Source organism: Staurois parvus, unplaced genomic scaffold (assembly GCF_062004578.1).
Source record: "Staurois parvus isolate SC_StPar_1 unplaced genomic scaffold, SC_StPar_1.0 ptg000581l, whole genome shotgun sequence".
NCBI lineage: Eukaryota > Metazoa > Chordata > Amphibia > Anura > Ranidae > Staurois > Staurois parvus.
Genome location: NW_028318377.1, coordinates 8563274 through 8576120, shown reverse-complemented (window position 1 = coordinate 8576120; position 12847 = coordinate 8563274).

The window sequence follows — 12847 nt, the reverse complement described above, 5'->3', positions numbered from 1 at the left end:
CTCCTCTCTCTTTCCTACATAACCCTTTATGTAGCAGCTGGGTGAGGAGTGAAGGGGAATACTATAGAGCAGGGGTGTCAAACTGGCGGCCCTCCAGCTGTTGCAAAACTACAAGTCCCATCATGCCTCTACCTTTGGGAGTCACACTTGTAACTGTCAATCTTGCAATGCCTCATGGGACTTGTAGTTTGGCAACAGCTGGAGGGCCACCAGTTTGACATCTGTGCTATAGAGTGTCACTTGAGAGTCTGCTGATATTACATCCTAGATGGTGGCACTCAGCAGCAGTCTCAGGGCTTTTGGCTGTCTATACAAAGGAAGCTTCTATCAGTAAATAAAATGCAGACATTAAATTAAATGCACATATATTCTTAAGAGATTTATTATTTAAATGGTGACAAGGTCTCTCTAACAAGTTTATTTAAGCTACGTTTTTTGATGGCAGAGCAAAGCCTGTACAAACCAAAGTAAAAGGCTGGGAAGATCACATAGAATGCTGAAGAAGCAGCTAATGTTCCTTCTTGTCTACACTGATTTCTCCACTGTACGTTGGAGGCATCAATGGCTGTCTCATAGGCTGGACTTCAGACGTCTGTCTTTGTTCATCTTCATTACATTGTGGATTAATGGGACTAGTAGATTACACAAGAAATATAATATTCTGCTTTCATTTAACCTCCCTGACGGTCTAATGATGTCATTATTTTTGAATGTCAAAGCGGTACATTGTTTTGCATGGAAATTTGTTGTTTTATATTGTAGGCCTGTAATTCTTAGGAATAACTCACTTAAATCTGTCCAAACAAGAGTCTAGTAAACATCCCGGGTATGATAAAGTTTGAAACACGAAATCATAAAATTATAATATAATAAATAATTATAAAAAATAATAATACATTTAATTCAATAATGTAATCAAACCAAAAACACTGAAATTTGAAATAGAGCGCAAAGTTCGCACATCGCTGAGTTCAGTCGCAGAATCGTTGCTGTCGTCACTTTCAGTGTCTGATGATGAATTTCCCCACAAATCATTATCACTCAATTCTGCAAGTGGTTCTGATTTACTATCGCTGTTTTCTAGCTGGTCTAAAACCGCTTTTGACCTAAAGGGACGCTTTTTGGATGCCATGGACATTTGGTATTGTAAATTAACCCCAAGTCACACTCGGGATTACCACTAGGAAGGTTAAAACTAAACTCCTGGATAAACAAATATTTTCTAAATACAAGACTCGTACTTCTTTGAATCTTGGTGTGCTCTGTGTATTTCTTCCAGATCTGTACACTCATCCATTCAGTGTGAAACCTTACCTCTGCACAGGAGTTTCCTGTAATAAAGACCAGTCACTGCTGCTCTCTCTCCTTGTGCAGGGTGACTGGTCTTGTCTCCGCCCCCTCCTGTAGTTGTCTGCAGGCAGCCTGTAGTGGGTGGGGCAACTGAGCCTCTGACAGCTCTTCTCTCTGCACAGGCTACCACTACTTTTTAAAGGTAATATCTGAGATTAGTTTCTGCAGAGTAGATGTACAAACATTTGTGGCAATTAAGGAATATAACTATTTTAATTAAGGTTTTCGTGCCCAGGGTTCAGCTTTAAGCTCACAGGAATTAAAAAGGACACTGCATTTCTGATTAGATCAAAGGGAAAAAATACTTACTGTAAACCAGAAAAATTAAAACTAATGCAGCCACCACATCTAAGGTCTGGTAAGCTGTAATCCATAAAATATTGTCTTTGGGGTTTGGATATGCTTTAAAAAGGATGTTTTGGATAGAGTTGGGCTTTAAGCACCTACACACATTTTCTTGTGAGAGGAAAGGTTTATTCTCCTATGTTTATATATATATATATATACAGTGGGGCAAAAAAGTATTTAGTCAGCCACCAATTGTGCAAGTTCTCCCACTTAAAAAGATGAGAGAGGCCTGTAATTGGCATCATAGGTAGACCTCAACTATGAGAGACAAAATGAGAAAAAAAATCCAGACAATCACATTGGCTGATTTGGAAAGAATTTATTTGCAAATTATGGTGGAAAATAAGTATTTGGTCAATATGAAAAGTTCATCTCAATACTTTGTTATATATCCTTTGTTGGCAATGACAGAGGTCAGACGTTTCCTGTAAGTCTTCACAAGGTTGGCACACACTGTTGCTGGTATGTTGGCCCATTCCTCCATGCAGATCTCCTCTAGAGCAGTGATGTTTTGGGGCTGTCGCTGAGCAACACAGACTTTCAACTCCCTCGAAAGGTTTTCTATGGGGTTGAGATCTGGAGACTGGCTAGGCCACTCCAGGACCTTGAAATGCTTCTTACGAAGCCACTCCTTCGTTGCCCGGGCGGTATGTTTGGGATCATTGTCATGTTGGAAGACCCAGCCGTGTTTCATCTTCAATGCCCTTGCTGATGGAAGGAGGTTTGCACTCAAAATCTCACGATACATGGCCCCATTCATTCTGTCCTGTACATGGATCAGTCGTCCTGGTCCCTTTGCGGAGAAACAGCCCCAAAGCATGATGTTGCCACCCCCATGCTTCACAGTAGGTATGGTGTTCTTTGGATGCAACTCAGCATTCTCTCTCCTCCAAACACGACGAGTTGTGTTTCTACCAAACCATTCTATTTTGGTTTCATCTGACCATATGACATTCTCCCATTCCTCTTCTGGATCATCCAAATGCTCTCTAGCAAACTTCAGACGGGCCCGGACATGTACTGGCTTAAGCAGGGGGACACGTCTGGCACTGCAGGATCTGAGTCCCTGGTGGCGTAGTGTTACTGATGGTAGCCTTTGTTACGTTGGTCCCAGTTCTCTACAGGTCATTCACTAGGTCCCCCCGTGTGGTCCTGGGATTTTTGCTTACCGTTCTTGTGATCATTTTGACCCCACAGGGTGAGATCTTGTGTGGAGCCCCAGATCGAGGGAGATTATCAGTGGTCTTGTATGTCTTCCATTTTCTAATTATTGGTCCCACAGTTGATTTGTTCACACCAAGCTGCTTGCCTATTGCAGATTCAGTCTTCCCAGCCTGGTGCAGGTCTACAATTTTGTTTCTGGTGTCCTGCGACAGCTCTCTGGTCTTCACCATAGTGGAGTTTGGAGTGTGACTGTTTGAGGTTGTGTACAGGGGTCTTTTATACTGATAACAAGTTCAAACAAGTGCCATTGATACAGGTAATGAGTGCAGGACAGAGGAGCCTCTTAAAGAAGAAGGTACAGGTCTGTGAGAGCCAGAAATCTTGCTTGTTTGTAGGTGACCAAATACTTATTTTCCACCAGAATTTGCAAATAAATTCTTTCCAAATCAGCCAATGTGATTGTCTGGATTTTTTTTCTCATTTTGTCTCTCATAGTTGAGGTCTACCTATGATGCCAATTACAGGCCTGTCTCATCTTTTTAAGTGGGAGAACTTGCACAATTGGTGGCTGACTAAATACTTTTTCGCCCCACTGTGTATATATATATATATTTGTCTGTGAAATACAGTTATATTCATTCTGTTATTTTAAAAAAAAAGGAATTTATTGAAAAAAAAAAAACATGAACCTGTACTATTTTTATTTTTTTACTGTTCCAGGCAGTCGTTAATCTAGTGGATGGCAAGCTGGTTGCGCAGCTTAAGGAGGTCCTCTCTGTCACTGAAGTCTCCGGAGATCTTCTCACCTCTGTAAGGATAATATGCTTCTTCTACCTGAACACCAAATGTACATTTAGGGATCATGCATAGAAAACGGTCAAACCTTATTTTTTAAACTGGGGGAACAGCCAGTAGCAACCAGTGTCAGTGGAGTGAAATACCAAACTAATGAATTGAGAGATGATCAAGAATATGTATATATTGCACACATGAATACCGTCATCTGCATCATTAATGTACGTGTTCCAAACATGATAATTGTTGTGTCTTAGTGCACGCTTTTGAAACAAATCAGCTGGCTGCAGATTGAGAGAGAAATGTAAAATAACAAAAAGTAGAATATTCCTTTAAGTAATTTTATTTGAAGGTCTTGTGCAAGCAGCTGTAAATTACGCTTGTTGCTTGGGTGCCACGGAGCCACAGCTAAAGTGTACATTTGCCCATTGAGATTTATAGAAAAACGCAAGACCCCTAGTAACCCATTTTTTAATGGGGCTTGCAAATGGCTGTGGGATGGTGCCAAGAGGCACAAGTCCCTGCCATGCTTCTTCTTGCTACCAGAACAACAACCCTCCTGCTTGAGATTTTCACCATTGTGCCAGAGGCCTTCTCACAACATTTCTGGCCATTGACCTTTATATTCTAAGGAAGAAATGTCCACACAAAAAGTTAGGATTGCTGCGTTTTACTGATGTTACTTTAAGATGGCATTACAGTCACATCATGTGGACATACTATCCAGGGTCACTTGACAGCATTTTGTCAATCACATAGAGTGGACGAACCGCAGCAGTCACATGTGGAAGCAGCACACAGTACACTTTAGTATGTCATCTTCCCTACTTAGTCCTTTTCCTCCCGAGGTCATCAGTACTCTTGTTCTGGTTTGCCTTAGGCTGTCAGTATCCAGCTCACTGCTCCTTACAGGTAGCCTACCTGAGACAGGACCACTGCACTCAACTCTAGCTTGGGCACATCTTCTACCAGGTCTTCAAGGGAATAGCCTCTCCAAGGAACACTTGGCCTGGCCTAAAAGGCCTTTTGCAGCCTCTCTAGCCTCCCCATAAGAGTCAGGATTACTAAAGCCAGCTCTTCTTGGTGCAGGTCTACATTTCCCTGTCCTCCAGCCTTGTCCAGAGCCTCCACTTGCTGACTACATCTGACTGAAGGTGGGGTCTCTGGCTCCAATACCCCAACTGCACTAGGGCTGCTCCCAACCAGGCTTATATGTGGGCACTGACTCACCCAATACATCACTACAGGAGGGTTCTAGCTAAAAGGGGCCTAGCACCTGATGACACTATTCTCTGTAACCAGACACTATTCTGGAACAGAGCCACTGCGTGGCAGACTAGCTAAGTGCACCTGCTTACACTTTTACTAAGGTTTTGCTTTATGTAGTTCCCCACAGAGAAAAATTTTGCTAGGCCTCATGACATCCTGGTTTATTCAGAATATACATTGTAAAACCATGGTTGTGAACAAATAATGTACACATGTACAGTTGCAAGAAAAAGTATGTGAACCCCTTGGGATTACGTGGAGTTTTGCATGAATTGGGCATAAAATGTGCTCTGAACGTCATCTAAGTCACAATAGAAGAACACAGTCTGCTGAACATAATACTACACAAACATTAGATGTTGCCATGGTTTAATTGCACATAACATGTAAACATTCACAGTGCAGGGAGGAAAAAGTATGTGAGGCCCTAGCTTAATGATTTCTCCCAGAGCTAATTGGAGCCAGGAGTGAGCCAACCTTGACTCCAATCAGTGTGATGATATTGGATGTGTTGCTGACAGCTGTCCTGCCCTTAAAAAACACACACCTCTTTTGGGTTTACTGGTTTCAAGAAGCACTGTCTGATGTGAACCATGCCTCGCAGAAAAGAGCTCTCAGAAGACCTACGATCAAAAATTGTTGACTTGCATGAAGCTGGAAAGGGTTACAAAAGGATCTCCAAAAGCCTTGATGTTCATGTGTCCACGGAAAGACAGACTGTCTACAAATGGAGAAAGTTTAGCACTGTTGCTACTCTCCCTAGGCGTAGTCGTCCTGTAAAAATGACTGCAAGAGCACAGCGCAGAATGCTGCATGAGGTAAAGAAGAATCCCAGAGTGTCAGCTAAAGACCTACAGAAATCTCTGGCACATGCTAACATTTTTGTTGACACATCTACAATAAGGAAAACATTAAACAAGAATGGAGTACATGGGAGGACACCACGGAGGAAGCCATTGCTGTCCAAAAAGAATATTGCAGCACGTTTGAAGTTTGCAAAAGAGCACCTGGATGTTCCACAGCACTACTGGCAAAATATACTGTGGACAGGTGAAACCAAGATTGAGTTGTTTGGGAAGAACACACAACACTATGTGTGGAGAAAAAAAGGCACAGCACACCAACATCAAAACCTCATCCCCACTGTAAAACATGGCGGAGGGAGCATCATGGTTTGGGGCTGCTTTGCTGCCTCAGGGCCTGGATGGATTGTTGTCATTGATGGGAAAATGAAATCCAGAGTTTATCAAGACATTTTGCAGGAAAACGTACGACCATCTGTCCGCCAACTGAAGCTCCGCAGAGGATGGGTGATGCACAGGACAATGACCCAAAGCATACAAGTACAGTTGCAAGAAAAAGTATGTGAACCCCTTGGGATTACGTGGAGTTTTGCATGAATTGGGCATAAAATGTGCTCTGAACGTCATCTAAGTCACAACAATAGAAGAACACAGTCTGCTGAACATAATACTACACAAACATTAGATGTTGCCATAGTTTAATTGCACATAACATGTAAACATTCACAGTGCAGGGAGGAAAAAGTATGTGAACCTTTGATTTAATAACTGATTGACCCTCCTTTGGCAGGAATAACCTCAACCAAACGTTTCCTGTAGTTGCAGATCAGACCTGCACAACGATCTGGAGTAATTTTGGACCACTCCTCTTCACAAAATTGTTTCAGTGTAGAAATATTCTTGGGATGTCTGGTGTGAATCGCTCTCTTAAGGTCATGCCACAGCATTTCAATCGGGTTGAGGTCAGGACTCTGACTGGGCCACTCCAGAAGGCGTATTCTGTGCTGTGGCAGCCATTGTTTTGAAGAATTACTTGTATGCTTTGGGTCATTGTCCTGTTGCATCACCCATCCTCTGCGGAGCTTCAGTTGGCGGACAGATGGTCGTACGTTTTCCTGCAAAATGTCTTGATAAACTCTGGAATTCATTTTCCCATCAATGACAACAATCCGTCCAGGCCCTGAGGCAGCAAAGCAGCCCCAAACCATGATGCTCCCTCCGCCATGTTTTACAGTGGGGATGAGGTTTTGATGTTGGTGTGCTGTGCCTTTTTTTCTCCTCACATAGTGTTGTGTGTTCTTCCCAAACAACTCAATCTTGGTTTCATCTGTCCACAGTATATTTTGCCAGTAGTGCTGTGGAACATCCAGGTGCTCTTTTGCAAACTTCAAACGTGCTACAATATTCTTTTTGGACAGCAATGGCTTCCTCCGTGGTGTCCTCCCATGTACTCCATTCTTGTTTAATGTTTTCCTTATTGTAGATGTGTCAACAAAAATGTTAGCATGTGCCAGAGATTTCTGTAGGTCTTTAGCTGACACTCTGGTATTCTTCTTTACCTCATGCAGCATTCTGCGCTGTGCTCTTGCAGTCATTTTTACAGGACGACCATGCCTAGGGAGAGTAGCAACAGTGCTAAACTTTCTCCATTTGTAGACAGTCTGTCTTACCGTGGACACATGAACATCAAGGCTTTTGGAGATACTTTTGTAACCCTTTCCAGCTTCATGCAAGTCAACAATTCTTGATCATAGGTCTTCTGAGAGCTCTTTTCTGCGAGGCATGGTTCACATCAGAGAGTGCTTCTTGAAACCAGTAAACCCAAAACAGGTGTGTGTTTTTTAAGGGCAGGACAGCTGTCAGCAACACATCCAATATCATCACACTGATTGGAGTCAAAGTTGGCTCACTCCTGGCTCCAATTAGCTCTGGGAGAAGTAATTAAGCTAGGGACTCACATACTTTTTCCTCCCTGCACTGTGAATGTTTACATGTTATGTGCAATTAAACCATGGGAACATCTAATGTTTGTGTAGTATTATGTTCAGCAGACTGTGTTCTTCTATTGTTGTGACTTAGATGACGTTCAGAGCACATTTTATGCCCAATTCATGCAAAACTCCACGTAATCCCAAGGGGTTCACATACTTTTTCTTGCAACTGTAATTCAACAAAACAATGGCTGCAACAGCACAGAATACGCCTTCTGGAGTGGCCCAGTCAGAGTCCTGACCTCAACCCGATTGAAATGCTGTGGCATGACCTTAAGAGAGCGATTCACACCAGACATCCCAAGAATATTGCTACACTGAAACAGTTTTGTGAAGAGGAGTGGTCCAAAATGACTCCAGATCGTTGTGCAGGTCTGATCTGCAACTACAGGAAACGTTTGGTTGAGGTTATTGCTGCCAAAGGAGGGTCAACCAGTTATTAAGTCCAAAGGTTCACATACTTTTTCCTCCCTGCACTGTGAATGTTTACATGTTATGTGCAATTAAACCATGGCAACATCTAATGTTTGTGTAGTATTATGTTCAGCAGACTGTGTTCTTCTATTGTTGTGACTTAGATGACGTTCAGAGCACATTTTATGTCCAATTCATGCAAAACTCCACGTAATCCTAAGGGGTTCACATACTTTTTCTTGCAACTGTATATGTTTGTTTCTTTCTTTCAGATTTTGACCTACAAAGGAATTGTCTACAAGACAGTTGGCAAGAGACTCCAGTAGAAAAGCAGCTTCTATTTGTTTGACAGTTAACCAAATACAATAAATATCATGATGAAAAAAATAAAGTTCTCCTTCTGCCTATCAATACAAGTTTAAACGCACATCTGCTGCGTGACTGCTTAAAACAGCCACACAAATTAATAAGAATTTTTGTTTATGGGTAGAAGGGGTAGTAGTTCACCCAGCCTGAGTCTTCACTGCTGTCTGGAACTCCAGTGGGGAGATCTTTAGCAACTCCAGCACTGTTTCAACAGGCTTAATTTAGCTTTTCAGGATAGCTACTGTTGTCACCAGCTAGGATAACTTTCCAATACTGTATCATGGAGGGCCAAGTGCTGACTGGTCCTCAGCTGTTTCCCCTGTGTCAAGAAGAGGGGTTGGCTCTGAGGAAGAGGCAAGTCCTCAAAACACATTAGCCAGTTGGAAGTCCACAGTTCCCATTGTGGACAGACACGCAGTGCAGATCGGACAGAGCTGTTCCTTTATGATGTGCCTTTGAGTGTATTGCCATTTTGTGGGTACAATACCTACTTTTATTAAATACATTTTTTAAGGTAATGCACTAGGCCAGTGCGCCCTCTGTTTGTTTCTTGCTTTATTCAGTACATTGGGACTCCCCCGGTCTTTTGAGGACAGCAAGGCGTGTATATTCCAGGACATTCGGGATGTCATAATCTGTACTCCCATCCTCTGGAACTCTCTACCCCAATCCATCAGACTGTCACCTTCCCTCCTCACCTTCAGGTGCACCCTGAAAATCCATCTCTTCAAGAAATCCTACCCCACCCTCACCTAATTGCTGATCTACACTCCTCCTACTACTCCATCCCCCACAGCCACTTCCTCCTGTACCACTATCCCCTCCCTCCTAGATTGTAAGCTCGAAAGAGCAGGGCCCTTGAACCCCTCGTGTTTTGTCTTGTTACTGTATTGTCTCATGTACTGTCCCCCACTATAATGTACAGCGCTGAGCAAACCTTTTGGCGCTATATAAATAATGTATAATAATCCCTAAGCGCAGGAGTATCTGGTTTTGCTGTTCCTTTACTGTTGTTTCCCCTGTGCCCTGTGCTATTCTTGTATGATTCCCTTGTTTCTGACCTAGCTTCGGATTCTGCTCCTGACTTGTTTCTAAGTTCCTAACCCAGCTCTGCTCATGAATCGGTACCTCGCTGCCCACCTGTTGATGACCCTGGCTATTCCTGTGACCACGCTCCTGTCTCTGATTCCGGCTTCCAGTCCTGCTCAAGTGCCTGCCTGCCTGGCTGTTTGCTGTACAAATTCTGTACATCATTGAATTTTCCTGCTTCAAGTCTACTACTCATCCTGAACCTGCAGTGCAAATGGAGTGCCCCTTTAATCTGGATTGGATTCCAGAGCATAGCTACCATTTCTGAACTGATGGTCCACCAGTCTCTTCGGGAATGCATCTCCAACTGCAAGTTCTGTCAACATCTGCTGACACTCTTGTTCCTCCTGTCCCCTGGCATCCTCTGTTCCAATTCCAGGGGGGCTGGAGATACAAGTGAGGCTGACCTCGTCATTTCCATCTCCTATCAAGTACCAAGTATACAGATCAATAAAGTAAGAGTAAAGTCAGAACTTCTTATCTGAAAACTTGTTCTGAGTCTGCAATGAATTGAGGGTCAATGGTCAGCATGACAGCCAGACAGTTACCATTTCTAGGAGAGGTCAGCAATGGCAGTTTCTGCATTCCTCTCATTAAAAGAGTTCCTTTAAGAGCCATTATATTGGAGAATTTAAGAATGTTAAAGGGTTGCGTGTCTTCTATATGATTAGCCATCACCTGAGTGACATGGATACATACAGTAAAGTTAGGTGTTATTGACAGTCTTTGTTGATATAGAGTAAAGGTGACTTGTGTAAGCCATTTCACATAGGAAATGTCCTTGCTTTTATGAATTTCTTTTAGAAGTGTCAGACCAACTGTAAATCATGTCTGCCTCTTGCCCCTGTACTATGTTTAAGTACATCTTCTAGCCACCGTGCCATCTGACCAAAATCTCCAACTAAAGCTTCAAAAAGTCCTGTGAAAAGCTGACACTTTATTCTAACAGTATCAAGTGATTATGTTTTTATTGAGCCGGGAAACACATTATTTTCAGGTTACTTGTCCCATTCTCAAAGTCCCATAGGCTGACTATTGATCTTGTAATCTAAAACTAGTGTAATTGAGCTGAACTGATAAAAGCAACTGGATAAAAGAAAAAACAGGAAGAATGTGAATGGAAGGTTAAAAGATAATAACGTGAGAATACAGAGAGAAGTACAGAGTACAGAATAGAGAGGAAGCAGGCAGACTTGGAAAACAGAAATGTTCTAGCCTGATTTGCCAGCAGATGACAGGACATAGTGGACTTCTTGTTTCATCAAAAACAATGAAAATCAAAGATCTTTTATAAATGTGACAGTTATTCTGGAATTGTCACTGGAAGCAAGAGGCAGACCCCAACTGGCCTGAATCTAGCTCAAGCTGCCATTGACCCTTCTCAAATCTTTAGGTACACCAACACTCTCAGCTCTGGGCAGGTTTTGTGCTCTCTTCCAAAATTTGTTTTCACAAGGTAACACATCAGAGGGACCAGAAGTCACTTGGAAAATTTTTGCAAAGCAGACAGATCTAAAATTTGTTCACAGCCTTCCAAAATTATGAGGACTGGGCAGGGGCGAACTGACCATTCGGGCACTGCCCAAGGGTCCGGAGTCAGTAGGGGGCCCCATGAGATGCCCCTGGTACCTTTCATTGGCTTTTTCATTGTTTTTTTTTGGGTGTGGGCGAGGACACAGGGGCCCCATGATCCCTTATTGCCGGGGGCCCCATGAGTTGTCAGTCCGCCCCTGGGTCTGGGTAATGATCAGCTAATATATGCTGAAGTGTTTCAAAAACTGTAGTCATGCCGTGCAGAACTGAAGATGTGTGTGCAGTACAGTCCATGGCAAAAATACAGTCATGGACAAAAATATTGGCACCCCTGTATTTCTATCAGATAATGCACTACTTTGCACAGAAAATTATTGCAATTACAAATGTTTAGGCATTCTCATATTTATTTCTTTTGTTTGTATTGGTATGGCACAAAACAGTGGAGATATGACTGCTACTGTACTACTTTTGTCAGCAAGTGCCAAACACGATCAAACATCTCAGGTTGATAAGCAGACTGGATGGGTCTCCACTCCAATGGAGAACTAAGGCCACACTGGGGCTTTTGTAAATGCTCTTCTCTTGACAGGAGGAAACCAGCTTCAAAAATGCTCCTACGCCTCATTATTGCAAATGTGTTTAGGCGTGTCAGGCACTTGGGCGTTTATTTATTTCATTGACCAGAATATACCGTATTTTTCGCTCCATAAGACGCACTTTTTTTCCCCCCAAAAAAGGGGGGAGAATGTCAGTGCGTCTTATGGAGCGAATGTAAAGCGGCCGGTCCGGTATTTTTGCGGCCACCATGTCAGAATACCGGGCCGGCCGCTCAGCTGTTGTCTCCTGCAGGGCCTTACCTGTTCCTCGCTCCAGCGCTGCACAGTCTTCCCGCGCTGGCTTCTGTGACAGCCGGGTGCCCACTGCGCATGTGCTGCGCTTTGTGAATGATCCGGTGTCTTCTGGGACACATGAAAGGTCCCAGAAGGCACCGGGCCATTCACAAAGCGCAGCGCTTCTCGCACATGCGCAGTGGGCACCCGGCTGTCACAGAAGCCGGCCCGGGAAGAAGAGGGAAGGCAACTCCGCAGAAGTGGGAGCGAGTACCTGTCAAATTCAGGTACCCGCTCCCCCTCCCTCCCCAAAGGTCAGCAGTCTCTGGTCATTCCCTTCACTGTCTGCAGTCTCTGGCCATTCCCTTCACTGTCTGCAGTCTCTGGTCATTCCCTTCACTGTCTGCAGTCTCTGGTCATTCCCTTCACTGTCTGCAGTCTCTGGTCATTCCCTTCACTGTCTGCAGTCTCTGGTCATTCCCTTCACTGTCTGCAGTCTCTGGTCATTCCCTTCACTGTCTGCAGTCTCTGGTCATTCCCTGCACTGTCTGCAGTCTCTGGTCATTCCCTGCACTGTCTGCAGTCTCTGGTCATTCCCTGCACTGTCTGCAGTCTCTGGTCATTCCCTGCACTGTCTGCAGTCTCTGGTCATCTCCTGCACTGTGTCTGCAGTCTCTGGTCATCCCCTGCACTGTGTCCGCAGTCTCTGGTCATCCCCTGCACTGTGTCCGCAGTCTCTGGTCATCCCCTGCACTGTGTCCGCAGTCTCTGGTCATCCCCTGCACTGTGTCCGCAGTCTCTGGTCATCCCCTGCACTGTGTCCGCAGTCTCTGGTCATCCCCTGCACTGTGTCCGCAGTCTCTGGTCATCCCCTGCACTGTGTCCGCAGTCT